Here is a 25048-nt window from a genome sequence, read left to right on the forward strand (position 1 = left end):
GAGTCTTTATTCACTCCAGGCTCAGTATCCTACAGAGCAATGGCTTTTGGGTCTAACAGTATCCCCTGTGTTTTTTTTTTGTTTGTTTTTTGTTTTTCCTTTAATAAGAATTCTCTTTGTAAAAAACTTTTTCTCTTCAGAAACACAGAAAGTGTTTTCATTTCTCTTCCATACAGACTCAGGAGTGTGCCAGGCTTTTTCTCTGAGGACAGCATGTGTCCTGCCAGCAAAAGGGTTTATCGTCAAAGAACCAGAATGATCCGCTATCAGCCAGCACTGGAACTGATATAAAGAGGGACAGTTCTTCATTAGATGAAGGAGAATTTCTAAAGTCAGCCCCTCTCTATCCCTCTCTTCCTCTTCCACCTGTTTTGTAAACCTCCCTGCCTCCTGTGTTTTCAATGTACATCAGTGTATTAATGTGGTTCGTACCTTGACTGGGAGAGTTCATGAGCTAAACCACCATCCGCCACAACATACAGGATCACAAACCTGGGAAATTCCTTGGGAAGTACTTGGTCTAGGCTGGGATGGGCCACACATTCTGAGGGGGGAGGTAGGTAAAGGGAGAGAAGGGGAGGGACGGGATAGAATTACTTCAATATGTCCTGGAATTCGTATTTTCTAGCCATTAACTTATTTATTTATTTTCATGGAGATACTGGAGATTGAACCCAGGACCTTACACATGCTGAGCACGCATTTTACCCACCCAACCCACATTAGCTTTAGATGGAGTAAATAGCATCCTTCCCCTTGTACATTTATCATTATTTTTCAAAAGTATATAGATGTGGCTGTGATTAACAACCATCTTACAAAATCATTTACAGAATTCTTACACTCACTATTATTATTAATTATTATTATTATTTTAAATATTTTCTTAACAGCAAATAATTAAGTACAAATCCTGTGACGCTAGTCCAGTGGTTCTCAAAGTGTGGTCCCAGGACCAACAGCATCAGCGTCACTTGGGAGCTCACAGAAAGAGCAGAATCTTGGCACCCGTCCCAGACCTAATGAATCAGAAACTCTGGAGGGGAGGGGCCCAATAGTCTGCTTTAACAAGCCCTCTGGGTGATCTGATTTGATTCATGTTAAAGTTTGAAAATCTCTGAGCTGGATTATTTGACATTTAAATAAACAAAGAACCCTACTGAGAATAGTTCCCATACTCCCGGTTTAAGAACAGAAAAGACACACTGTTCTTTGGCCACTGTAACAAGTAACCAGGAGAGCAGGTTTGAAAGCTGTCCCAATCCATCAGTGACAGCTTCCTCCGGACAGCACACATGCTTCTGAGGGCCAGTCAATCAGCAACAGCCTTGCTCCAGTGCCCAAACTTCCTTTGCTCAAGGTCCCTCAAAGCCTGAATACTCCCACTGCTTAGAGTCTGCCACTCCCCAGCCCCACACATCCCAAGCACACTATAGGAGATCAGCAGTTTGCTGTGTTTATGCCTCTCAAGCAATGAGCCCCACTTTTTGCTTCCAATACAGAGTAGTGTCCTCTTCCTTCAACACCCTCTGCAAAAAGCTGAGTTTAGTCCAGAGATGACACCGGCTGATACCTTCAGGAGCAGAGGGCATAGATGCATGAAGTGGGCCATGTGGGAGGCAGTAGCTAATTAGGTTTATTCATTTTTTAAATGGATTTTTTTAATGGAGACTGACCTCAGGCATGCTAGGCATGCACTCTACCACTGAGCTATACCCTCGACCCCCCTCACCCACCCCCTTCACTTTTATACAAGAGGTGATCCAGGCCCAGGGAACTGCCCAAGAACAAAGGCTGATTTAGTTGCAGTTTAAATCCAGCCCATTCCCACACTGGTGCGCTTTCTACACTTTCAGAAAGAAGGCAAACTTCTTTTTGGCAGTTTTATGGCATTATAAAAAATACCAAATGTGTTTATTATGTTGCCATGGAAACCAGGAGGTACACATGTTCTAGCTAAGGGTATTAGCAAACTACGTCTTGGCTGTCTAGGAATTACATGGGATATTTAACCAGCAGTTGACCTATATGTGTTTATTTCTCATGCCAGGAGTTTCTCTTTGAGAGTACTGTATACATCTTAGTGGACAAAGGTTATTTACTTATCCATCTACTGGGCATCTACTCAGTCCACCATCGTGCTGTCATTGCTGGGGCCAGAGAAATGGGGAAGACGCATCTCCGTGCCACAACGCTCCCAGCTGCAGTGGGGAGGAGGAGGAGGAGATGGGCGCACACACGCACACTGCGGTAATTCTACAACAGCATTTTCTACGGGCTGCCATGAGAACTCAGGGTGGGGGGATCAGACGAGGCATCCCAGCGGAAGGAACACGGGAGTCTCGACAAGTGGCTTCCTGTCTGCCAGGCAGAGAAGAGGTGAGTGTCTTTCAGCCAGGCCCTAATTTTCCTGAAAGGCAAACATGGACCTGCCAACCAAACACACTCTGTCCCAGTGGCGTTATAGAATTGAAGATGAATTAGTTGATCTTTGGAGAAAGATCCCTGACATCTTAACATCCAAGACAAATCATGTTTACTATATCCACCTTCTGTCAACAGGTTATTGTACACTCGATGCTTTAGTTAAGGGGTCAAAATTTGTTCCATCAGTGAACAAGTATCTGTGGAGTTCCTGTTCTTCCATTGAGGCACTGTCTGGGCACTGGGAATATAGCAGCTAATAAAACAACTATATTTCTGGTCCATTGGCATTTACACTCCAGTGGTATTGAGACAATAGAGAATAAACACCTAACAAAAGAAAAAAATAAAAGGGAGATAAATCAGGATAAGGGGATGGTGTTGGACACTGTGTTTATAGGAAAGATGGGAAAACCCTTTCCGAGTGTGTGGTTTTTGAGCAGAGGTATGTGTAAGTCAGGGATAGGGTCATGCTGATGTCCGGAGAGGCATCATTTCAGCCACAAGAAGCAGCAAGTATAAAGGGCCTCAGGCTGGAATATATTTGATGTGTTGAGGAAACAGCAAGATGGCAAGGGGGGTTGGGTCCAGTGAGCAAGATGACTAGTGACTGTGGTTAGAGTGGCAGCAGGTGGCCCCACCACGTCTCCAGATTTTGCTCTGAGCAAGAGGTAAACTGGAAAGTTCTGAATAGAGAAGAATCATGTTTTGACATCTGTTTTGGAAGGAAAACTCCAGCCATAATTTCTTTATAGTGCATCTTGTTTTTTTCTTTTTAAAATATGTGATACAATACACACAGCATAAAATATACCAGCTTAACCATTTTAAAGCATACCGTTGAGTGGTGTGCGTAGGATATTCACACTGCTGTGCAACCCATCTCCAGAAATTTTTTCATCTTGCAAAAAGGAAATTCTACCTCTATTAAACAATGGCTCCTCACTCACCTGTCTCCCCACTCTTAGCAACCACCATTCTACTTCCTACCCTATGAATTTGAGTACTCCGGGTACCTCATTAAAGAGGAGGCATGTAGCCTTTGTCTTTTTGTAACCGACTTTTATTTCTCTTAGCATAATGTCCTAAAGTTTCATCCAAGTCGGGATTTCTTCCCTTTTTAAGGCTGACTAATATTCTGTTGTATGGGTATACCACACTTTATCTGTTCATCAGTTGATAGAACTTGGGGCCTCATGCTGCAACAAACATGAGTGTACAAATATCTCTTCAATTCCTTTGGCTATATATCCAGAAGTGGGATTGCTGGATCAGATGGTAGTTCAATTTTTAAGTTTTTTGGAAAATGCCATATTATTTTCCATAATGCCTGTAGCATTTTATATTCTCACCAATAGTGTACAACCTGTCCACATCCTCACTGGCACTTTTATTTTCTGGGGTTTTTTTTGTCTGGTTTGGTTTTGCTTTTAGTAGCTATCCTAATGGGTGTGAAGTGATATTTCATTGAGATCATGGTTTGCTTTTCCCTAATGATTAGTGATGTTGAATGTCTTCATGTGTATATTGGCCATTTGAATATCTTTGGAGAAATGAGCGATGCTTCTTTGACCTGCCAGGACACAGTAGAGCCCTCACTACAGCAATTCTTTGGTAACGCCTATTAAGTTCACAAATGCTTGGTGTGATCGGCCAGTGATACACTCCATTCCGTGAGCAGTCAACTTCTAAGGGAAGAACTACAAATGCTCACGTCAAAGCGTGGAACTGGGCTGGTTACAGAAGCAGTGAAAACTAAAACTACAATGAAACATATTTTTCTACTACATCGGCATTGGAGTTGAAGAAAGAATACTAGGTATCATAGAGGATTCAGGGAAACTCTCATGTGTGGATTGTTGGAATGGAGATTGGTTCACCTTTTCTAGAGGGCAAGTTGGCTTTAAGTTGATGTAAACTTAAATTTATTCCAAAGAAATAATGAGAGAGAGGTACGAAGATGTTCAAAATCATAGTCTTATTTAGAATACTGAAACCAGTGATAGGGATTATGTCCTTATTAAGAAACAGTATACCACTGAAGATAATGGTGAAGGAAGCTTAAGACTTGGGGAAATGTTTATGGTGTATTATTAAGTGAAGAAAAAGTCTTATTATACTTGACATACTTTTTTTTTTGCCGTTTAAAAATTATTCACTTTTTTCCTAGGTAGTTCATTAACTTGGTTCAAAAATACAAAAACGTATACAAGGAAAAATCTATTACTTATTTCTGTTTTCTATCATTCTACACCCCCCACCAAAACCATCACCAGCAACAGACAGCAAATCATGTTACTGGTTTCTCGTATATCATTCTAGATGACTTCTTATGCATCTAGAAGTAAATGCAAATATGTATTCTTTATCCTTTCCCCTTGTGGACAAATGATAGTTTGCTGTACACATTGATTTATACTTTGAGTTTTCATTTTGATACATAAAATGGATCTTTCTTCTTTAAAAGAAAATAACTGCATAGTATTCCATTATATGAATGTCATATAAGTTAATTAGCCCTATTACTAGGCATTTAGGCTCTTTCCAATTTTTTGTCTTTACAAATAGGGCTGCAACGCACAACCCAGTACCTGTCACTTCACACATCGTGCAACTATTTCTATAGGATAAATTCCAGTAAGTGGAATTGCTGAATCAAATGTTACATGCATTTTCTAACATCTTGGCAAACTGCACTGAGAAGTTGTACCAAATTGAGCTTTCATCGCCAACATATGAGGTATGGATCTGTTCTGCACCCTCGCCCTGTCCCCCAACAAAGGTGGTATCACCAAATGTTTGGATTTTTGCTAATCTGATAGAGATTTCAGTGTAGTGTTAACTTGCATTTTTTTTGCTTACGAAAAGTTGAGCCTCTTTTCAAATGTTTATGAACCACTTGGGGTTTTTTCCCCCCCATGAACTGCGTGTATAAAGATATTACTTTAATTAAAAATGCTCACCTATGTATTCATTCATTTGTAACGTAAACACCTCCTGCATATCATCTCTCTGTTGGACACTTACAGGAGCTACTGTAGGTAAAGGAATGAACATGGGAGACTGTCCCTGCTCTCCCAGAAAGTGCAAGCTGGTGGAGGAGAAGGATTTGAGCTAAATGTTGAACTACTTATGGAATACTAACGTACATGTATGTATTTGCACCTCTGTGTATGTAACTGATACAGGGGGAAATATTTAGCTATCTACTGTAAGTTAATAGAGGTGATCTTTGAGTAGAAGTAATATTTTTCCTTTGTGCTCTTCTTTATTTTCTGAGCTTTTTGTAATGCACATACATTATGCTTGCAATTAGGTAATTTCTCCTTTGTTCGTTTTCCATATTTTCAGAAGTTTTTTGGGCAAGGAACACATATGATTCTTGGATTAGGAAAAATGAACTATATGATATGCAAACATCACATACATATACACAAATTTACATGTATTTTAGATGGAAAAACAGGAAAGAATGTTCTTTCTGTATGCTACTAATGACATTGAAGAGGAAGATGTAGAAATCCGTTTTCAGAACTCCTAAGTGGTTGGCCAGTGTTCTAGGACTTCCCGTCCCAAATTCCAAAGCAGACCTCCACTCACCATAAAAACTGAGGACTTGTCTCTTCTCAGCTGGGCAACCTCATCTGCAACCAGCAAAACAGGAACTGAGCAGTTATTAGTCCTGGAAATCTGGCCCCAGGGCCCACAGCTGGGAATTTCCCTTTTCAGATGCCAGCTTCAGGCTCCATGTCCAAGGGCGACCCCTGTTGGTGAAATTTAAATAAGTTCATTATTTGCAATAGGATTGGAGTGCCTGAGATTTTACTGTTTCTTGGGGTCTGCTGGAAGCTTTGAAGCCAACTCGCTCTTTCCCTCAGCTGCATTTTACTTCCCAGCAATCCGTGCTCTCCCTCACCGCAGGTTTGCCTGCGGTTTGCCTGCTGTTTGCCCGGGAAAACCATGTCTGGGGCTTGGAGGATGAAGCCACAGGGGTGGCCAGCTTTTAAATGTCATGCAGGCAGGCTCCTATAGGAGAAAGGGTCTGGCTTTGCTGGCCAGAGGGTAGAGTGTGGTGACTCTTGCTCTAACTGACAGACTGGGATCCTGCCAGCTGAGTGAAAATACCAGACGTGGGCAGCTTGTGGGAGCAGTGAGCAGGCAGGCCATTCTACGGCCAGGACATGGTTGAGGGGTCTGTATCCCACCTGAGGAAGCAAGCATGGAGGAAGGGCAGACTTTCTGGGTGGGGAGGGGTCCATACCATTTAAGAACATTTCCCCACTATCTGGAGATTCTCTGCTGGGGAATTCTGACAAGAACCAGAAAACCAACACAGCCTTCCTTGACCAGCTCCTGTGTTTGCATTTATAAGAGCAAGACCTTGGATTGAGGGAAGTATGGGTAGTAATTATGCCAGAGTCATGTTGCCAACATTCATCCCAAAAAAGAACTATCCGCATACCCCGTCCATCACTGAGTGCTGAGTGGAAGTGCTGAATGGAGCTCTGGCTGAAGAATCTGGATTTAGACATGCACTGTCTGTTTGTAATTCATCAGCATTGCTCTTTCCCCCTAGGCATTGGTCTGTGATAAAGAAAGCTGGTCGCCAAGGAATGTGCTTGGCATTTCTGTGCTTTGAGAAAACGTGACTAAGCTCTTTTCAGAGCCCATCACCAGACAAGAGTCCTCCTTTACTGTCTCATCTCCCGGATGCCTGTGGTGCAGGTTCTCACCAGAGACCTCTCGCCCTGCAGGCCTCAAATCTACTCTCTCCTGATGGGAGAGGAGAAATCCCCACATATCGCTTTCATTGCTCTAAGCAAGGCTGATTCAAGGCTGACCTTTCCCCATTTGGACCCAATGCTCAGCATCCTCCAAATGTTTGTGGGTGCCTGTGTCTGAAGACTCCTAGTAAGAAAGAAAAGAAACCAGGAATTGTGGTTTGAGGGGAGGGTACTTAGGTGGGTTCCATCTAAATTTGCTGGAAAGGAAAGGCTGGGAGAGAAAACTGCCATAGCACCCAGCTTGTTACCTCCCAAGAAGTTAAGAAAGGCTGAGGATCCTGATAAGGGATCGAGTGATGGTCAAGATCAACTTTCTGGGAAAGGCATGGAGAGGGAATGCATTGCTTTCCTAGGTTAGCCAGGTGATTAGGTCTTCTGTCCCAGCACAGAAGTCATGGACACAGACTCCAGCAGCTTCTGCCTGACTGTAGCCCCAAAGACCAGATGTAGATTCACAAAGTGGTGTGTGTTGCCTGGAATGAGGATGGTTCCTGCAGAGTTGGTTCTCACACAGCACTGGCTGGGAGGGAGAAAGGAATGTATATTCTAGGACTCCAGTTAACCAGGTGAGGGGCTGAGTTGTAAGCTCCGGAAGAGTGGAAGGGCTGGAGATGGCATCAAAGCCCTCATTTTACAAACAACAAACAGAGACCCAGAGAGGGGGAGCAGATGGCCCTGGGCCACACAGCAAGTTAGCGGCCGAGTTGAGAGGAGACTCCCAGTGCCCCAGCGACCTGTTACGGGCTCCTTCCACTAGTGCTGTTTCCCCAGGGAATATCTAGAGCAGTCCTGCCCTCTTGCTCCGACCCTTGAGGACCTCGGTTTGTCTAGTAAGAGATGTACAGAGCCCTCATACGGTAAGGATTCTAACTTACTGAGGACCTGCTACGTGCTAGGTACCCATACTATTGAGACCGCACTTAAATCCTACCAGTTGGAAAGGAGGCGTCAGAGAACCCATTTTCCTAACGAGGAAACTCATGCCCAGAGAGGTGAAGATAGTTGTCCGCAGTCACATAGCTGACCTGTCTGACTCCGGTTCCTAACGAAAGTCTCTCTGACCCAGTGTCCACGCTTCTTCTCAGAGGGACTGCCAGGACCCTATGGCAGGATCTCTTTCTGAGGCCACTCACTTTGGATAAGTTAAAAAAGATTCTGCGACTTAATAGCCCTGACCCCCATCTCGCGCGACTCCGTGGCAGACGCGGGACTTTCTTCTCACCGCGATAGCGTCTCCTTACACTCAGGCCAGTGGGCTTTTGCGCCCGCGCCCGCGCGACCCTAAGCCCCCGGAGCCCCGAGAACAGGCTCTCGGCGGCCCGCGGCGGCCGCTCCACAGAGTCCTGGGCTCCAGCGCCCTCACCTGGCTGCTGCGGCCGGACTCCGCGCGCGCGGCCTCGGCGGGCTCAGGTCTGCGTCTCCCAGAGCGGCCGCCAGAGCCCGCCCGGGTCCGGCCGGGGCGCGGGGCCCCCGCCCCCCTTGGGCAGGCGGGGAGCTTCGGCAGGGGGGCGGGCCGGTGGCGCGCGGGCGTCAGGGGCCCCGGGGAGGAGTCAGCCCGGCGCGGCTGGCTGAAGCGGCAGCTCGCTATAAAAGCCGCCGCTCTGGCGGGCGGCCGGGGAGCGCGGCGAGCGCAGCGCGGTGCAACCCGGCCAAGCCTGGCGAGCGCAAGCGGCGCGGCGGGCGTCGGCGGTGGTGCGCACGGAGCCGGCGGGGCTGAGCGCGGTCGGGGGCTGAGCGCCGCTTTCCCAGGCAAACTACCTCTCCGCTTACCGACGTCCCAAGAGCTCGCGGGGCCCGTCAGCGCGCTACCCGACTGCTCCCGCCGCTGCGCTCCTGGCCCGCGAGGCGTGGCACTGTCTCAGCTACCGACAGGGAGGTAAGAGGGCCGGGCCCGGCGCGCCAGGGCTGCGCGGACTGCCCAGCCTCAGAGGGGAGGGAAACTGGGGGGCCGGCGCCTCCGCCGGTGATAGGGAAAACGTTACCGGTCGTTGTCTTCTGTTTGTCCACTCTGTGCTGTGCGGCCCGCCTCTGTCCGTCTGTCTGTCTGTCCACGCGTATTTTGATGGGCACACACCCATGTCACTGTCCTCTGTGGGATTTCTCTCAGATTGTGTGATCTTTTGCAAGCGGCAGGTGCCGGGGGCGCCAGTGGCCCCGGAGCGCATCCAACGGAGGACAGATCCCGGTCTTTCGTAGTTTCCCCCTTTCTGAGTGGCTCGGGGGGCTTAAGCCCCGAACAGTGTCTTGCTGAGGAGGAACTGCTCCGAGGGTCGGGTCGCGGAGTCCAGCCGACGAGGAGCCGGCTCACACTGTGCACTAGTGGGCGTGCGCCTGGCAACAGGTCAGCGCCCCGCTGCTCGGGCCTCAGCACGGTCTTCCTTCTGGTTTCCTCCTCCGCCTCCCGCTGCCTCCCCACTCGCGCGCTCCCCGACAGCTCTAGGCACCCACCATCGCGCTGGCACGGGACCGAGCCGAGGCAATTGAATGTTAGATGACACGAGAGCCCTTGCTGATACTTAGGCTGAGATCCCAAACCTGGCATCGCTGGAAGAGGTTTCGGTGGTCCCTGACAAGGGACATCAGCTCCAAGATAGGTCAAATTAGGTTAGGATGAAAGGCAGGGACCTGGCGGAGCGCAGGCCAGGGCCGTGGCCAGGTCTCCAGTTCGCCGCTCTGGGAACCAGGGCCAGAGACATTCTGCAATGGACCCGGCGGGACGCATGTGCTCTGGAGAAAGGAGCTCAGTGCGCCGAAGTCCTCCGCCACAGACTCGCTGTCAGCACTGTCGGAGACCGCCGCCGTTCCCCAGGGGTCCAACACTACGGACGTCCCAGGCGCGCCGCCAGCAGCCGGGTTTGAGGTCCTGGGCCCTGCTCCGTGCAGCCAACGCTGCCCACAGGTGAGAATTCCCCTTTTAAACTAACCTTTTGATGTGTGAGCCAGGGTCTGGCTGCAGCCCGGGAGCGAGTCTCTCTCTCCATTCCGGCGGTCTGGAGCGTGATCCCGGGCGCGCCCGGGGGCGGGAGCCGGCGGCTCTGCGTGCTCAGGCGCGGCGCCACCATGGACAGCTCCCAGCCGCTTCCTCCACTCCGGGTCTGTGGCCCTGGGTCTCCTGGGGAAGCCGTGCGCTTTCCTCCCAGACTCAGGGAGTAGGGGCGCAGAGCAGGAGGAAAGGGACCGCCAGTCTGCGAGAGCCCTCGGTATCCTGTCCCGAGGCGGCGTGCGCCACTCAGGGGGATAAAGGGAGCCTGTGGTTTTATGGCTGGGTCCCTAGATCAGCCTGCAGCTGAGCTTTGTACAGGACCTCCGGTTGGTGTCCCAGGGGGCTTCTCTGGCTTTTCTGTAGCACTACAGGGCCTTCTCAGTTGTTATAATTGTGTGACGCCTGAGCATTCGACTGAGGCCATGAAATAATGCCAGACCTGATTAGGAACTCCCTTCAAACTATTGTCTGTGCGTGACATAGGGTCATGTTCTATTTTATTAAATGATTTAGTAAATGTGGTACCGGGGGGGGGGGGTTATATTAGTTTCAGTTATGGTGACAGAATGGAGAAGAATCACATAAAACAAGTTTATAGAGAATGTGTTTGAATGCATTTGCAAAAGCAGCTCTGCTGTTTTCTGATCCTAATCATTTCCTCCAAGGTTTATAACACTTTAAAGAAGCTTCCAATGGCTCCTCTTTTGCCCAATAGATGATTTTTCAAGTTGGTTGCTTGGAAACAGAGTAGGGAGAATCTGTAGGGGTTAATCTGTGCAAATTAAACATCTCCCTTCTCTGATAAGAACTGACATTGGCGGGGGTGCTTCTTTTTGTCATCTCCACCTATGCAGAAGGATGTATCTTCCTTCATTTTAAAATTGCAAGAAATTCAGAAGATCTGCTTCTGTTTGTGACTGACGAAGGCTGTGGAGAGTAAAAACAATCAAGTTTTTTTTTTTTTAAAGAGACAGCATATGTGACTTCTTGAAAGTCACTTAAGCTCTGTGTCTGTTTCCCTGTCTGTAAACGGGAGACAGCACAATCTGCCATGTGGAGTAGCTAATGAGAATTAAGTAGCACAATGTAAAGCACTTATCCTAGTGCTGAGCGCAGAGAAAGCTCTTAAAATGGGAGCAGTTATAGGAATATTTTAAAGACAGTTGTGCCATTCTTTTGAATTACGTTCGCCAGCCCTCTGCTCTCTCTCCTAACCTAGTGATTGTTTGATAGGGACTCCATCTCCACTTTATATTCACATTTGAGAGCTTGTTGTTGGAATTGATGAAAGTGCTGGAGTTGGTCACAATGCTGAAAAAAAAATCTTATTCAAAGACAAAAGGAAGAATTTTTGTGTGAAACAAATCGGGCGTCTGTTTTTCCCACCTGTACCAGTTGGAGGAAAGATAAAGTAAGTGATTTTCAAAATGTTATCACAGCCCTCTGTGAGGGTTGAGATGATCTATTCTTCCTGATCCTGCTCTCAGAAGAATGCAGGAACTTCCAGAGGGCCTCTTTGTCCTGAAATTCCCTTGGGTATTGATGGGGAGTGGCCTCCAGGGCCCCATTTCTGGATTCCTGCTGGATGAAGTGAGGGGTCTCTGCACTGGGGCAGCATCTGATCTAGGAAACCCCTGAGTGGCCGTTACCAGGAAGGAAGCATGTTCGTGTTTGAGCCTTGTTTGTCTGTGAGACTTTGACCAAGACACCCACTGTCTCTGCCTGGAGCATTGCTACTTATTTGGTCTCAGATGGGTTTGAAGATTCTTCAGTTCCACCTTTGGGATTCTGTCTGGTAGCAGTCATTAATATGTGACATACATAAGTTTGAATAATGGAGTTATAATGGGTCCAATCTTAGATGATTTTTTCATCCACAAAAAGGATGTCTATGCATGTTTCTGGCAGTTTTACATTCTGAGGCTCTTAGCTTTTTTATATATTTTTTTCCTTAGTAGATCAGAAGTCATCTTAGCTCCCTCTACCTGAAAGGAGTGGAGCTGAAGGATGCAGACCACAGATACTGGGCGTCTTTCTATGACTTTCGTCTACCCATGATATGAATGGAGCAGGAAGACATGGGCCGGGGGTGACCTTGAAGTCCCAGCTCTCTTCTCTGGACTCCCACGCAGTTCCAGTTTCCAGCACACACAACTTTCTGGTAGGAAAACTGTTGAACTACAGCACACTTTGGGAATACAGGACCAAAGAGGGAGGAACTGGCATGAGAGGGAGAAACGGGCTCTTCAAGGATCCTGTGGCATTCTGTCTATTGCAGTGGTGTCTGAGTAGCTGGGACAGATGGATCAAATGGCAAGAGTGTCATTCAGTGGGGAAGGCTGGTGGGATGACAGGGGTGAATTCAGTTACTCTCAGCCTCCTTTGAAACCTACCGCTTAAGTAATCCCCTTTTAGTACCTTCTGTGGTATTTGGCAGAGCAGCACAACTTGATAGGATAAATGCATTTTGCATTTGTAGTTATAACTCAAAAGAAAAGTAGAAGCATGTGGGTTGGGTTCCGAAAAAGGAACAAAGTTCTGTTTATGAGTTGTGTCCATGAGATCCCATATCTATGATCAATCTAGGCTCCATGTCTCTTTCCACATGATGGCAAGTACCCAAATGTTTGATCTCAGCAGAGCAATGCATCAGTTGTCTCCTTTTGCTTGATTTTTATCATTGTATGATGGCAGCTCAGTTTCCTTTGAACAGTGGTCACACTCTTACTCTCTTGTGTCTGGTCAGGTTAGTAGGAAGTTAGGGTGGTAGTGGGTACAGAGGGAGACGTCGTAGTGCTGAGTTCCTTTCTACTGTTTTGCCGGCTGATCAGCTGGGCTTTGCACCTCCTTTCCCAAGAGCCTGGCACATGGGAATTTTGTTAAATTGGATAGGACTATGGTGCCTGTTGTCATGACTCATTCATATCTGCACATCCAGGGGCCATCCTAGCCTCTCTGGTAGGTTCCCCAATCCTTTTTCCTCCGTCTGCTTTGGTGCCAGGTTTTGTTCAAACTTGGCTCTTCAGAAGGGAGGCTGCATGCAGAGAAAGGTCATCAAATATACATTTGCTTTCTGCTTAGTTCCCTCGGTGCCAGGAAACACACTTCCCCACCCGGAGGGAGAGGAGCTGCCGCTCTCCCCTACCCCTGTTATTTTCAAGGGCCCCTCTCTAGGCTCAGCTTGGCTCCAGGCATCTCAAATCATCCGTCTCTTCCCACTCCCTGCAGGTGAGGGCGCCCTGGAGGGCACCGGCAGTTGGCCTCCCCAGTTGGCCTCCCTAGTTGGCACTCACTCCGAACAGGCTTCCTCTCTCCAGCTCTGGACACTCTGGCTCCTTGTGTCGGGAAATTGCTGAGGCATTATCTTTGAATCTTCTGCAAGGACAGCCACATGATAGCTATAACTTGGGTTTAAAGTGCTTTGACCAGACAACTGCTTTTGAAAACTCTGAGTGCTTCTTTCCCTCAGCTGTCCATAGATGAGCTTAGCCATTAGTCATTTTGTGTTACAGGGAAGGCACGTCTAGAAGCTGGTTCTGCTGGCATGAAAAGTATTCTTGCCAGACTGTTGCCTCTCCTGTTTCTAGGCATCATGGGGGGGCAGGTGGACTGCAGACTTCTCTAGGAGCCTGATGCACGGTTTGGCTTTTTCTGGGGTCAGGAGTTCATGCTGCTGGCCTGAGACTTCATGGCTACAAGGCATGGACACAGCCCGTAGGACTGAGGAAAGTGCAGTGACCAGTGCCTTTTAGACTTGAATATGCCAGCAAATCACAGGGGAGCTTGTTAAAATGCAAGTTCTGAGTGGGCAGGTCTGGGGTGGGGTTTAAGCATCTGCATTTCTAACAAGTTCCCAGGTGGTGCCACTGGTCTAAGGAGCTCCCTTTGGGTTGCCAGGGCCTCCATCATTGCCAAGCTTCTGTGATGCTAACTCCACTCTTTTTTGTGTAATTCAAGTTCATTTCTGATGTCCAAGTAGATGGGACCCAGCTGGCCTGCATCCTCCTAATGACCTTATTCGACCCTTCAAATTCTTGGAGATAATTATTGTTGCTCCTAAGCTGTCTTATCAATAGACTAAATATCTTGAACCCCTTTGAGTTTCCCCTTTTCCCTGACATAATACATTTTCCAAAGCTCTCTGGACTGAGTTACTTTTAAGTGCAAGACCATTGTGCAAATGGCAATTTATCTCTGCCTGACAGAGGCATTTGAATGTAATTTTGGTGGTATTAAGAGATCACTCAGGGAACTTCATCTCACTCTGGTTCCAGACACTGAGAATGTGTGTTTACATTTAAACAACTATACTTGACAGTAAAGATCACAACTTTTTTTTTTTGAACCTGAAAATGAAATTTAAGGCTCAGGTATCATCTTCAGCTGTCCTCCCTGTGGCATTCCTGTGGGGATGAGCTGGGCACCAGAGATGCACCCTGATTAGCCCAAGATGCAGGGGTACAGTTGCATCCTATCACCTATTGCCACGTGGGGAAGCAGGGAAGAGACTGAGTCCAATGTTTTGATCATCTTCTACCAGACAGGCCCTGTGTTAGCCACTGGGGAGGCAGAGCTGAATAAATGGTCTCTGCCCTCCAGAGCTAACGGTTTAGTGGGGAACAGACATCGGAGTCAGCAGTTGCCATGCAGTGTGACTGGGGGCTGGGACACATGGGTCAGGAGAAATGGTGTGCAAGGTGCCCTGCTGGGGGAAGGCAAAGGCAGAGGGCATCTCAGGAAGCTTCCCTGAGAAGAGATGTGAGAAGAGGTGTGTCTGGAATTAGGAGTTTATAGGAATTTTCTGGTGAGGCAAACGTGGGGAGTGGTGTTTGGAAGACATTCTACACAGAGAGGAAGCCATGGGGAAAGATCCAGAAACACAGACCGCCCTTAACCTCTCACCTCTGCAACCCCTCAGGTGCACAAAGCTCCTTACCTGCCTCAGGTGTGTAAGCTCTTTTACCTGCCCAGACTGTGGGCTATACCTGGTCAAAGAGAAGGTGTTTCTGAGCAGCTGTAGGTCTCTTGGACTAGTTGTTTAAAATTGCTTTAACCATAAATTTTTTTTCCATAAAATCTTACTAAATCCAATATACAAACCAGATAAAAAGTGGTTGTATCTGGGAGCGGGGTTTTTTTTTTTTTTGGTCTTGAGGCCCCCAGGGGATTCCGGAGAGCTCTCTGGGTTCCATGGAGCACAGTTTGGAAACTTCTGTCCTGAAACATTTCCTTCTGCTTTTGGCAGTCGTATGAAGAGTGTTATCTTAGCTTTATCATGGTTTGTCTTGCTATATCTTTTTAATATTCTGGGATGTCTTGCTGGGTTTTGTGTCAACAATTTTCAGTGAAAAGAAACTGGAATTATCCTTTGTGACACTCTAACAAATATGGGGCACATATGCTTCTGATGGGAAAGGACATGTGGCAGGTGCTGGTTCAGAAAACTCCAGCTGAAGCTGACCACCGGTGGAGGCAAATAGAGCTGTGAACTTCTTGTAGAAATGGGCTTTGTATTTTCAATTTTGTCGATCAGTCTTGTCCAGTCTTCCAAGACTTCAGATTCTATAAAAGCTGGCAAGAAAAAAAAAGCCTATTTCTAAAGTATAAGATTCAACAAATTCTGCCCAGGATCTTGCATCCCTTTTCATCGACGTAAAGTGGCCAGATTTGAAGGCAGGATGTTTTTGAGAGTGAGTTTTGAAAAGGGGCTGTCGGCCAGAAGAGTAAGAGTGGAAAAGTTCCACTGGCCCAGGGTGAGGCGGAAGGTTCCAGTTCCAACTGTGGCTCCTGTGTGCCTCTTACAAAGCTGTCCTAAAGGAGGAAATTGATCCTCTGAATAGGACAACGCCCAAAAGGAGTCCCACCTCTCAGTGACGGGTGGTCCTGGTCCTTGTAAAGGGATGTGAAGCGCTCCTTCTGGGCGCAGAGCCAGCTCTGAGGACACAGCACGACTGGGTTGAGGTGATGAAAGTAAGGCATGTTCAGTTTAGAGAACTTAGGGAACATCACCTGCTCTGGAAGGACTCCACGGGGTATATGAGGAACTCCAAGGGAGGGAAGAGGTGGTTGAGGGTTCCCTCCAGGATGGGCCTGGGGCTTGCTCTGCTTGCCAGACCAGCAGCGCGTTGAACTGGGCAGTGTCAGGGAAGGCCAGACAGCTGGTGATCAGCAGCTTTCACTATCCAGAGGCCCTCATGTCCAGAGGACTTGGCATCAGCCCCCATGGCCTTGAACTATGGACTTGACTCCCAAACCATGAGGATTCAGCTTCTCCTAGCTTCCTAGGGCTGTACTTAGGCTGGGCTTCTAGGTCGTCCTGATCTCTTAGAACAGGTGACCAAAGACATGGGGTCCCTAGATCCCACAGAACTGTCTGGGGGTGGCCAGTGGTGAGCCTCACCTGTCTACTTGGATGCAGTGGCTACTGCATGGCTCACCAGCTGCGTGCCCTCTTCCCTCCGCTCCCCTGCACGTGGCGATGAAGACACTGATGCCCAAGGACACAGAGCTAGTACACGATGATATCTTCGGTGTCTGTTTAGCTCTTAGTCCAGGGCATCACTCACTTGCCTTCTTCTCAGGGTTCTCGTCCTTCCTGTGTGGTGGGGGTGGCTGTTATTCCCAGCTTGATCTCCCAAAGCCGCCCAAATTCCTGGGTCTCCAGGGCCCCACGGTCAGACAGTGGGCGTGCAAAGCTGTTCTTTTTCCTGTAAAGAACAACAAGAATGAGCCTTAAAAGAGTGAGACAGGGAATGGACTTAGGCAAACCATTACAACATTTTTTTGTTGTTGTAAAAACCAACTGGTGGTTTATGATGAACCTATTTCAAAGCTGACTGTGTTTCAGCCTCTGAGCAATTCGCACGTATGCTAATTTTTCAAAGGTTTGGGTTCAGGAAAACCTCAAACATAGTGGCTAAGTACTTTTCCTTTCCTTTAAAAATTATGTTTGTTTTTGGAGGAATTTAATCCATATGTTTCAGATCTATTTCCATGTTACTCAGCAAAAGGTTATTTTCTACCCGACATTGCTAAGTCATGAGTGTGCTTCGTTCCTTTCTCTCCCCTCCTGCAGCCATCCCCAAACTTCACTCTCAGCCGAGCCCCAGGCTTGTGGCTGGTGGGTTCTGTCACCTCTTATGAGATACAACCAAGTGTAAGCCCTGGAGGCAAAAGGAGAAAAATCAGTGATACTGATTGTGTCTTTATTTAAATTTTGGATGTTTGATTTGCTATAGATTTTTTTTTTTTTTGCACGAGTTCAGATTTTTTAAAATGCTGCATTATACTGTTAGTTACACTGATGACTGAGTTTTTGGGTGCTCTCAAATTTTGCACCCTTGCCTCACCGTTCTCCCAACTGACCCCCTTCAGGGCTCTTTCCTGTTGGGAGGTTAAAGTTCTTCACCATCAGTGCTGGTTCTGCTCTGATCTTTTTTTTTTTTTTTTTTTTTTTCTTTTTTAAATGAAATCTAGTCAGTTTACAATGTGTCGATTTCTGGTGTACGGCATAATGTTTCAGTCATACATATACATACATACATTTGTTTTCATATTCTTTTTCATTATAGGTTGCTACAAGATATTGTATGTAGTTCCCTGTGCTGTACAGTAGAAACTTGTGCAGGCGGAGATCAGTGCCAGAGACAGGCGAACAAGCTTTGGTGATGCTAAAGGCGCCTCCTCCACCTCCTAACCTACCGGTTGATTTGAACTGAGGAGTCTTAGGGATCCTTAGGGAAAGTGGAGGAGCGAGAGGTGTGAGTCCCTTCAGACAGCCGTGTGGCCTGATGTGTCACTATGTCTGTGACTTCTTCAGAAGGCGCTGAGTTCATCAGATTTCTCAATTCAGTTCCTGGTAACAAAAGGGAAAGCAGCTGTAGGATTTTGGCTTTGGAACTTCGATGTGCAGGGATTTCTTCTCATTTAAATGATTTTGTAAAAATAAAAAGGTACAGCAGCCTTGGTGGTGTCTATCTGGTTCAGAGCTTTGAAGAAGTTTGGTGTTTCCTCTGATCCCCCTCCTTGTGGGTTGTGTATGTCTCTGAGCTTTCTAGGTGGCTGAGCTTAAATCTGTTTTAGATTTTAAAATCATTGGGCAATGTTGTTACAAATGGTAATGTGTAAACATATCCTGGGAGTTTCTGCGAGTGACTCTGTAGTGAAGTTCCTTTTCCTTTAAACATCCCCACATACAGTTACTTTAAAGGAAAAACTATTTTTAACCTAGAAAAATGATGATATTTCTATTGAATTTTGCTGAATATGCGTGAACTTGAGCTTCTGTTCTGCTGAGGTCGTTTGAGGACATCACCTTTCCAAGGTCAGGGGTAACAGAGAGGGGATGGAGTCACACTTTGAATGGGGCATGTCCTGTTCACGCAACGCCCTTTGGTGGACTTTCTGGGAAATGTGGGGCAGGAGGCTGGGGTTTCCCTCAGTGAGGAGTGTGGGGCTGGCTCCCACCTTAGCCTCTCCCAGGACAAGACAGTCATTTCTCCATTTAAGACAGGGCCCCACAGGGCTCAGAGGCAGAGACTTTTATGTTCGGTCCTATTCCCAAGGACTAGCACGTAGTAGGCACTCAAATACTAATTAAATATACAAATGCTTGAGTTTTGCATCTAAGCCCCAGCTCCCCCAAGTGCATACGTTTCTCAGTGGAATAAATTTGATACTGACTCATGCATATTCTGCTCTGGGAATTGAATGAAATCAGAGCCAGCCAGTCACCTTCTCCGAGGTCTTTATTCTGGTGGCCCTGTGATTACTCGCATCATCATCATGAATATCCAGTGCTTGTTGAGCACTTGCTAAGTTCAGGCACCATGTAGGGAAGTTAGGTGCATCACCTCAGCTAATCTTCTTGACAACTCTGAGCAAGGCATCAGGTGGCGAAGACTCCGTGAGATCCGGTCCCCTGCCCAGATGTGATGGATTTGGAACTGGGACCCAGGTCTGTGTGAGTCCAAAAGCCCCTGCTCTGAATAATGACTGAGGTTGCTTGAGTCTTAAATTTTGAGAAAGCATGTTTATGGGAATATTGTAATTCATAGTAAAGCTGTTTGAGAGTAACTGCAACCCAAATGCTCTTGTTGACTTACTGATTCTTTCTGGACACCTGGGGTTCAGAAATGACTCCATGGCATCTCCCTGCAATGGAGAAGCTCACAACTGAGCAGACAGACAGACAGACGTCCAGCTACCTGCCGTCTGTGCTGTGAGACAGGTGTAAATAATATGGAAGTGCTACAGATTGATGAGAAATGAGTCCACTAGGGAAAGAGACAGGCGTCATGGAGGAAGTGTTGCTTGATTGCGTCCTGAAGGAGAGTCCAGATTGCTTGGCAGGGAAGGGAGGGTTAGGAAGACGGGAGTAGCCTGAACTAAATTTAGAGAATCCAGAAAATAGATATTTAGGGGAAGGTCTAGGAGTTCCCTACGGCTGGAAATATCATAAAAGTGGGGGCAGGTGGTGATGGTCCTGAAAAGCCAAGTCAGGGCGTTTGGCCTTTAACAGAAGGGGCTTTGAAGAGGGGAGGGATATAATCGGTAGGTGGACATCAGACCATTGTTCCTGGTGGCTGGTGGCTTGGATTGGGCTTGTATTCCTCGGTCCTAAGGGTGGTGTTCTTGGCAGGAAGTCCATTCCAGAATACCAGTCCTCACTTGAGAATGGGGCTCCCAGGGCCCAGCAAAGGCAGTAAGGAAAACCACACTGCCTAAAGTGAATAATTGGTGCCTGGGCAGGAGGGAAGTCAGTAAACTGGACATGTTTCAGGGACCTTGTGGCCTGAGTCCCTGCCAGCATGAGGTCTGGTCCCTCTTCAGGTAGAGCTCCAAGCCTTTGAAGAAAATTGTCTGAGACTCATAATCCCGAGGCTTTGGGGTTATCCCTCTAGTCTGGGGCACCCCTGTTCCGTAGCCTCAGTGTGGGGTCAGCGTGTTCAAGTCTTCTTCCTGTGGCCTTTGTGCTGATTTTTTGTAAGCAGCCTCATCATTCTTCACAAATTCTTGGGCAAATTCCTAACTGCTGTGTTTGACTGACCTGCAGCAGAGGCGGTGGAAGGAATGTGGGGGAAAGGGACATAATTTCCGTGTGAAACTCACCTTTAGAAAGGAGATGGTGGTCACCGTGAAGGCTGCTGGTCCAGTTCAGATAGTCCAGCTTAACTGGATGGAGCAGGTACTCTGAACTCTGTCTAACCTGCAGAGATGACCTTCACAGTCTCCCTTCCTTCTCTGCACTGTAGTTGCTGTTAGACATTCAGGTAATTTCAGTGAACTAAACCCATCCGTAAATATTCTCTTAGTGTTGCCCCTGTGCCCAGAACTGTACTTGGTCCTAAAGTAAATCTAAGTATGCCCATCAAGTGACCAGAGGAGAGAGAGAGGCCCCCGGGACCTGGGGCTCTGCCCTCTGACATAAATACATTAGTTTAGACTCAGGTCACCAGTATCTCCAAGATGGTTCTAATCAGATGAACAGAGAGGTATATGAAGGAAGTGTTCAGGAAAGACTCTTCCAGGTTTTGCTGACTGCGGAATAAACTGTTTTCCACGTTCCTTTCTTCCTCATTGTGCTTTCAAGCTCTTTAGCTTATACTTGCCTTGTTTGTAGAATGTTAGAGCTGGCCCCACAGACCCAGCAGCAGATCCACCCCCTGCCCCCACGGGCTTGCCCTGTGACTCTGGACGAGTTACTGCACCTCTCGGTGCCTTAGGTGTTTATCCAGCCCCTAAAATGGGATGATTGTGTGTTATTCTGGGAATAATCCATGGCAAGTAATAGTGATATAATGCATGGCAAACTTCTTAGAGTTGTGACCTGGTACCTACGAGGTATACAAAACGGGGTGCCTCTTCCCGTTTGTCAACATACTTAATGGAATTAGTAGACATTTCAAGTGGGGAGGGCAATACTGTGATTTCTGGGGGCGTTTTTCAAACTTTCAAACTTTGGCAAACTGTGGGCAGTATCTGGTCCGGCAGCCACCATCTGGATGGCCCAGGCGCGTGCCCTAATGACCGAGTGCAGAGGGAAGGTGGTGCGTGACGAGCTCAGTGTCACGGGAGCAGGGACCGGGGCCTCTGGGCTCACCGCTGCACCTCCAGAACTGAGCCGGTGCTTAACACACGTTTATGAGTGAATGACATTTGGAACCAAGAGCTCCTCACTGGCTCTTCCTGATCTCCACCAGGTACCACCCGCCTTTATCATTGCTTTACAGATAGTCACTCACTTCAGCCTCACAACAGGCCTGTGGCGTGAGTGCTGTTTTTTTTCATCCTTTTACGGATGAGGACGCTGAGGGGTTGCATAAGTTTCTGAGATCATGCAGCCAGTGAACGGCTGAACCAGGCTTCCAGAAACTACCTCTTTCCAGAACCTGGGGGCGCGGTGGGGCAGTGCCATACCTCAGGGCCCTTGGTAGGAAGCAGAATAGAGAAAGAATCGAGAGGTCTTCCGACTTCTGATGAAGATGCAGCATCGCAAGTGTGGAGCAGGTTCCCTGGAGTCTCTGTGCCCCAGCTCAGGGTGTCCCACTGAGAGAGCGAGCGTGTGGAGCCGGGTGTTGAGGGCTGTGTGGGCTGTGACAGGCCAGCCTGATGGCAGCGTCTGACGCACATGGGCTCTCGGCCCAGCTTGGCTGGTAAATCATTTCGCTCTCACAGAAGGCTGCCTTTCCCCTTCTGTTCTCCAAACTTTGAAGCCGCTGGGAGGCGTATAATCGGTTCGAGCGTATCAGGTGGATATCAGGTGGACATCCTGAAGTTCCGTGTTTACCTGTCGTCAGGGTCGCTGCACCCACTGTCAGCAGCTCACTGTGAGGCCGGCGTCCGTCTCGCGCCCGCAGAGGAGGGCAGCCGTCGTGGACGGCGGCGCAGCTCTGGGTAGCATAGCTGGCTTTGTCACGGCTAGGATTACTCACCAGATTAGAACGATTTCTCACCAGTTACGGTTTTGAAAACTAAACTTAGATGAGCATTGCCTCAAATGCATTTCTCAGGAGCACCACTTCCTCAGGGTGTTAACAGGCCTTCTGAGGTCAAGTGAGTTTGTGACAAGGCGGGGAGGGTAGAGCTCAGAGATAAGGTGGCGTGCTTAGCATGCATGAGGTCCTGGGTTCCATCCCCAGGACTGCCAATAAAAATAAAGACATAAGCCCAATCCACCACCACCACCCACTCCCCCGATAAATCAGTAAGTAAAAAGAGACTGCCACTGTGGAAAATAAAAAATCAATAAATAAAATAAGTTTGGGATGAGCTGGGTTCAACACAGTCGACCAGTTTTCATTTTCAAAGTTCTTCTCGAAGCCTTTCTAAACTACGCAGCACGAAGCTCCAGGAGGGGAGTGGGCTGCACCGCACTTTCCGAGCGCGCCTGTCTGGAGAGGCCTGCTCTGCGTTCTCAGAGGACCTGCTGACACGCACATGCTGTGGAGGGCACGTCGGGGAAATCCTGGGCTCCATATTGAGTGGTGAACGAGAATGAGAAACAAAGGCCGCGTGTAGTTGGGCACCTCTGTCCAAAATCCTTCACTGGTGCTAATTCCAGTTTTATTATCACTGGTGTTACTCTGAATTTGAGTAGAATGTTTCTGTCAAGTTGTCTTTTTTATCGTTTGATTTTGGGGCCAAGATATTGCCAAGTGTGTTCCTGGTTTGAGGGGTTTGAACAATGGTGTAACGTGGGGTCAGAGACCCCTTAGCATTTTATCTTTGCTCTTCTGCTCTCGGTGACTTTTCTCTGGTTTAACCACAGATGGTCCGTTAGCCCGACTTCGCTTCCAAGAGACGGTCATAACGTGTTGTTCCAGATAGTCCTCTCATCAGAAACGTCTCCCTTTTACTATCTGACGCAAAAAGAAGGCCACGTTTACAGACGTACATAACCGTATCTGTATGACTGTCTTTTCAGCCAGAAGCTTTTTCTTTGCTTACCTGGATTCATTCACTCATTTGTTCATTCATTTATTTAGCAGTTCACTGGATTCAACTTGTACAACTCCGGAGGCTGGGCTAGGCCTTGGGCATGCAGCAGTGAACAAAATGGGCCGAGTTCCTGCCTTCCTAGAGATTACAGTCTAGAACAGTGCTGGCCAATGAACAAGGATATAAACATACAGAATTCTAATTTTTCTAGCAGCCCCATTAAAACAAAGCCCAAAAAACAGGTGACATTAACTTTAATAGCATCCTTTATCCCAGTACATCCAAACTCTTACCTGCCACTTCAACGGGTAAGCAATAGAAAAAGTGTTGAGGCAGTTTACATTCCTTTTTTTCATACCAAGTCTTTGAAATCAGTGTGTATTTTGCTCTTATAGAACAGTTCAGTTTGGACTAGGCATGTTTCAAGTGCATAGTAGCGTCAGGCGGCTGCTGTATTGGACAGGCAGGTTTAGACAGACAGGTAAAGAAATGCATGTGCGTATGTGATTTCAGACTGTGATCAGTGAGATGAAGCCAAGTTAAAAGGTACCAGGAGAGGAAATATTCAGGGGCTTTGGCTGGGGGAGGTGGGTGACGGAGGTAGAAATGAAAGGAGTGAGGGGAAGGATAGACTCTGGGAAGGCAGCATTCAGGCAGAGCCTAGAAGGGTGCTGAGGAGCGGTTAGCTAGACCAAGAGTGGGGCAGGACTGTCTCAGGCAGCGGGAGTGCCTGGAGGCCTGAGATGAAGGCTGAGAGAAGGCCAGGGTGGCTGGGGTGGGGAAGACTGGAGTGGAAAGTACAGGCGAGGAGGGTGGAGGGAAGATCACGCAGCATCTTCCAAACCATGCTCAAGACTGTGAACTTCATTCTAAAGGCAATGGGAATCATTATATGGTTGTAAGCAAGGGAGTTACACTGTCTGATACTTGTTTTTAAGAAGGACCCCTCAGGCTGCTCTCAGATGACTTCATGTGGATGGGGGTGGCCGGGGGAGTGATGGGCAATGTCTGGCAAAAGCGGGGAGAACACAGAGGAGGCTCTGGTGCTGGGCTAGGGGCACGGTGATGGTGAGATGAAGTGGTGCCAACAGACAGGAGAGATGTGGGTGGATCCAGCTGGTGTTCAGGAGACACAATGGGCAGAACTGGATAGTGGTTTGGACATAGGGTGAGGGAGATGGAAGTGTCCAGGGAAACTCCCAGGTTTGGGGGCTGAGCACATGGGTGGATGTTGGGAAGCCTGGAGACAGTTTAGACTGGAGATACACATTTAGGACTCCAAGGGACATGATCAAGGAAGAAATTTTGCGTCTCTTCAGTGGAGGTTATTCATGGCTTTTTAAAAATCAATTACTTTTAAATGCTATGGAGTATTTAATGATTGTCTCTGAGGATAAGGTACAAAATTGCTTCTGTTCCATTTTGCAATTTATTATTGCAATTATATACAGTTTGTACCAGAAAGTATTTCCATAAAGACATGCTTTTTTTCCCCTGCAACACTTTTAAAACACCTTGAAACAGAAATTAGCAAGGATTTTAAACTGAGAGTTGGGTTAGCTTCTCTTTGCTGATTACACTCAGGCTGCAGAGTGCTTTGTAAATGGATAGGACGGCGGCAAAATTCAGTGTCACTAATGTATACCCTCAGTGGGCCCATTTTTCATCTTGGATAGCTCTGATTGAGAACTTGAAACCCAAGATGTACGCCAAAGGAAACTGTCAGGAAATGAATGAGCAGGCTAAAGGTAGTCTGGGTGAAATGCTCTTATCACAGGACTTTTGGTACATGCTCTGTGTCCCACTTACGTGTGTGATAAGCCAGCAATGCATTTATCAGTCAGGCTTGTTTGTCGAAAAAGATACCAGGGGCTTGAAGCTTTGAGTCAGTGCCAGGTGAATTAATAAAACCAGGAGA

The 25048-nt window shown here is 47.5% G+C and overlaps 1 protein-coding gene across 4 annotated transcripts in view; it reads left to right on the forward strand.

Annotated features, from left to right (window-relative positions):
• The first annotated feature begins 8828 nt into the window (after positions 1-8828).
• The window catches only part of CEMIP (cell migration inducing hyaluronidase 1), a 142107-nt gene continuing 125887 nt past the window's right edge, over positions 8829-25048 (forward strand). For 2 of the 4 annotated variants that reach the window (XM_032469282.1, XM_032469286.1), the window contains exon 1: positions 8829-9084. The gene's annotated coding sequence lies outside the window, so the exon portion shown is untranslated. Of the gene's footprint in view, positions 9085-9315; positions 10108-11424; positions 11603-11998; positions 12353-25048 lie in introns of those variants that run through there. The other 2 variants (XM_032469284.1, XM_032469283.1) reach the window with 2 other exon arrangements.

Source organism: Camelus ferus, chromosome 27 (genome assembly GCF_009834535.1).
Source record: "Camelus ferus isolate YT-003-E chromosome 27, BCGSAC_Cfer_1.0, whole genome shotgun sequence".
NCBI lineage: Eukaryota > Metazoa > Chordata > Mammalia > Artiodactyla > Camelidae > Camelus > Camelus ferus.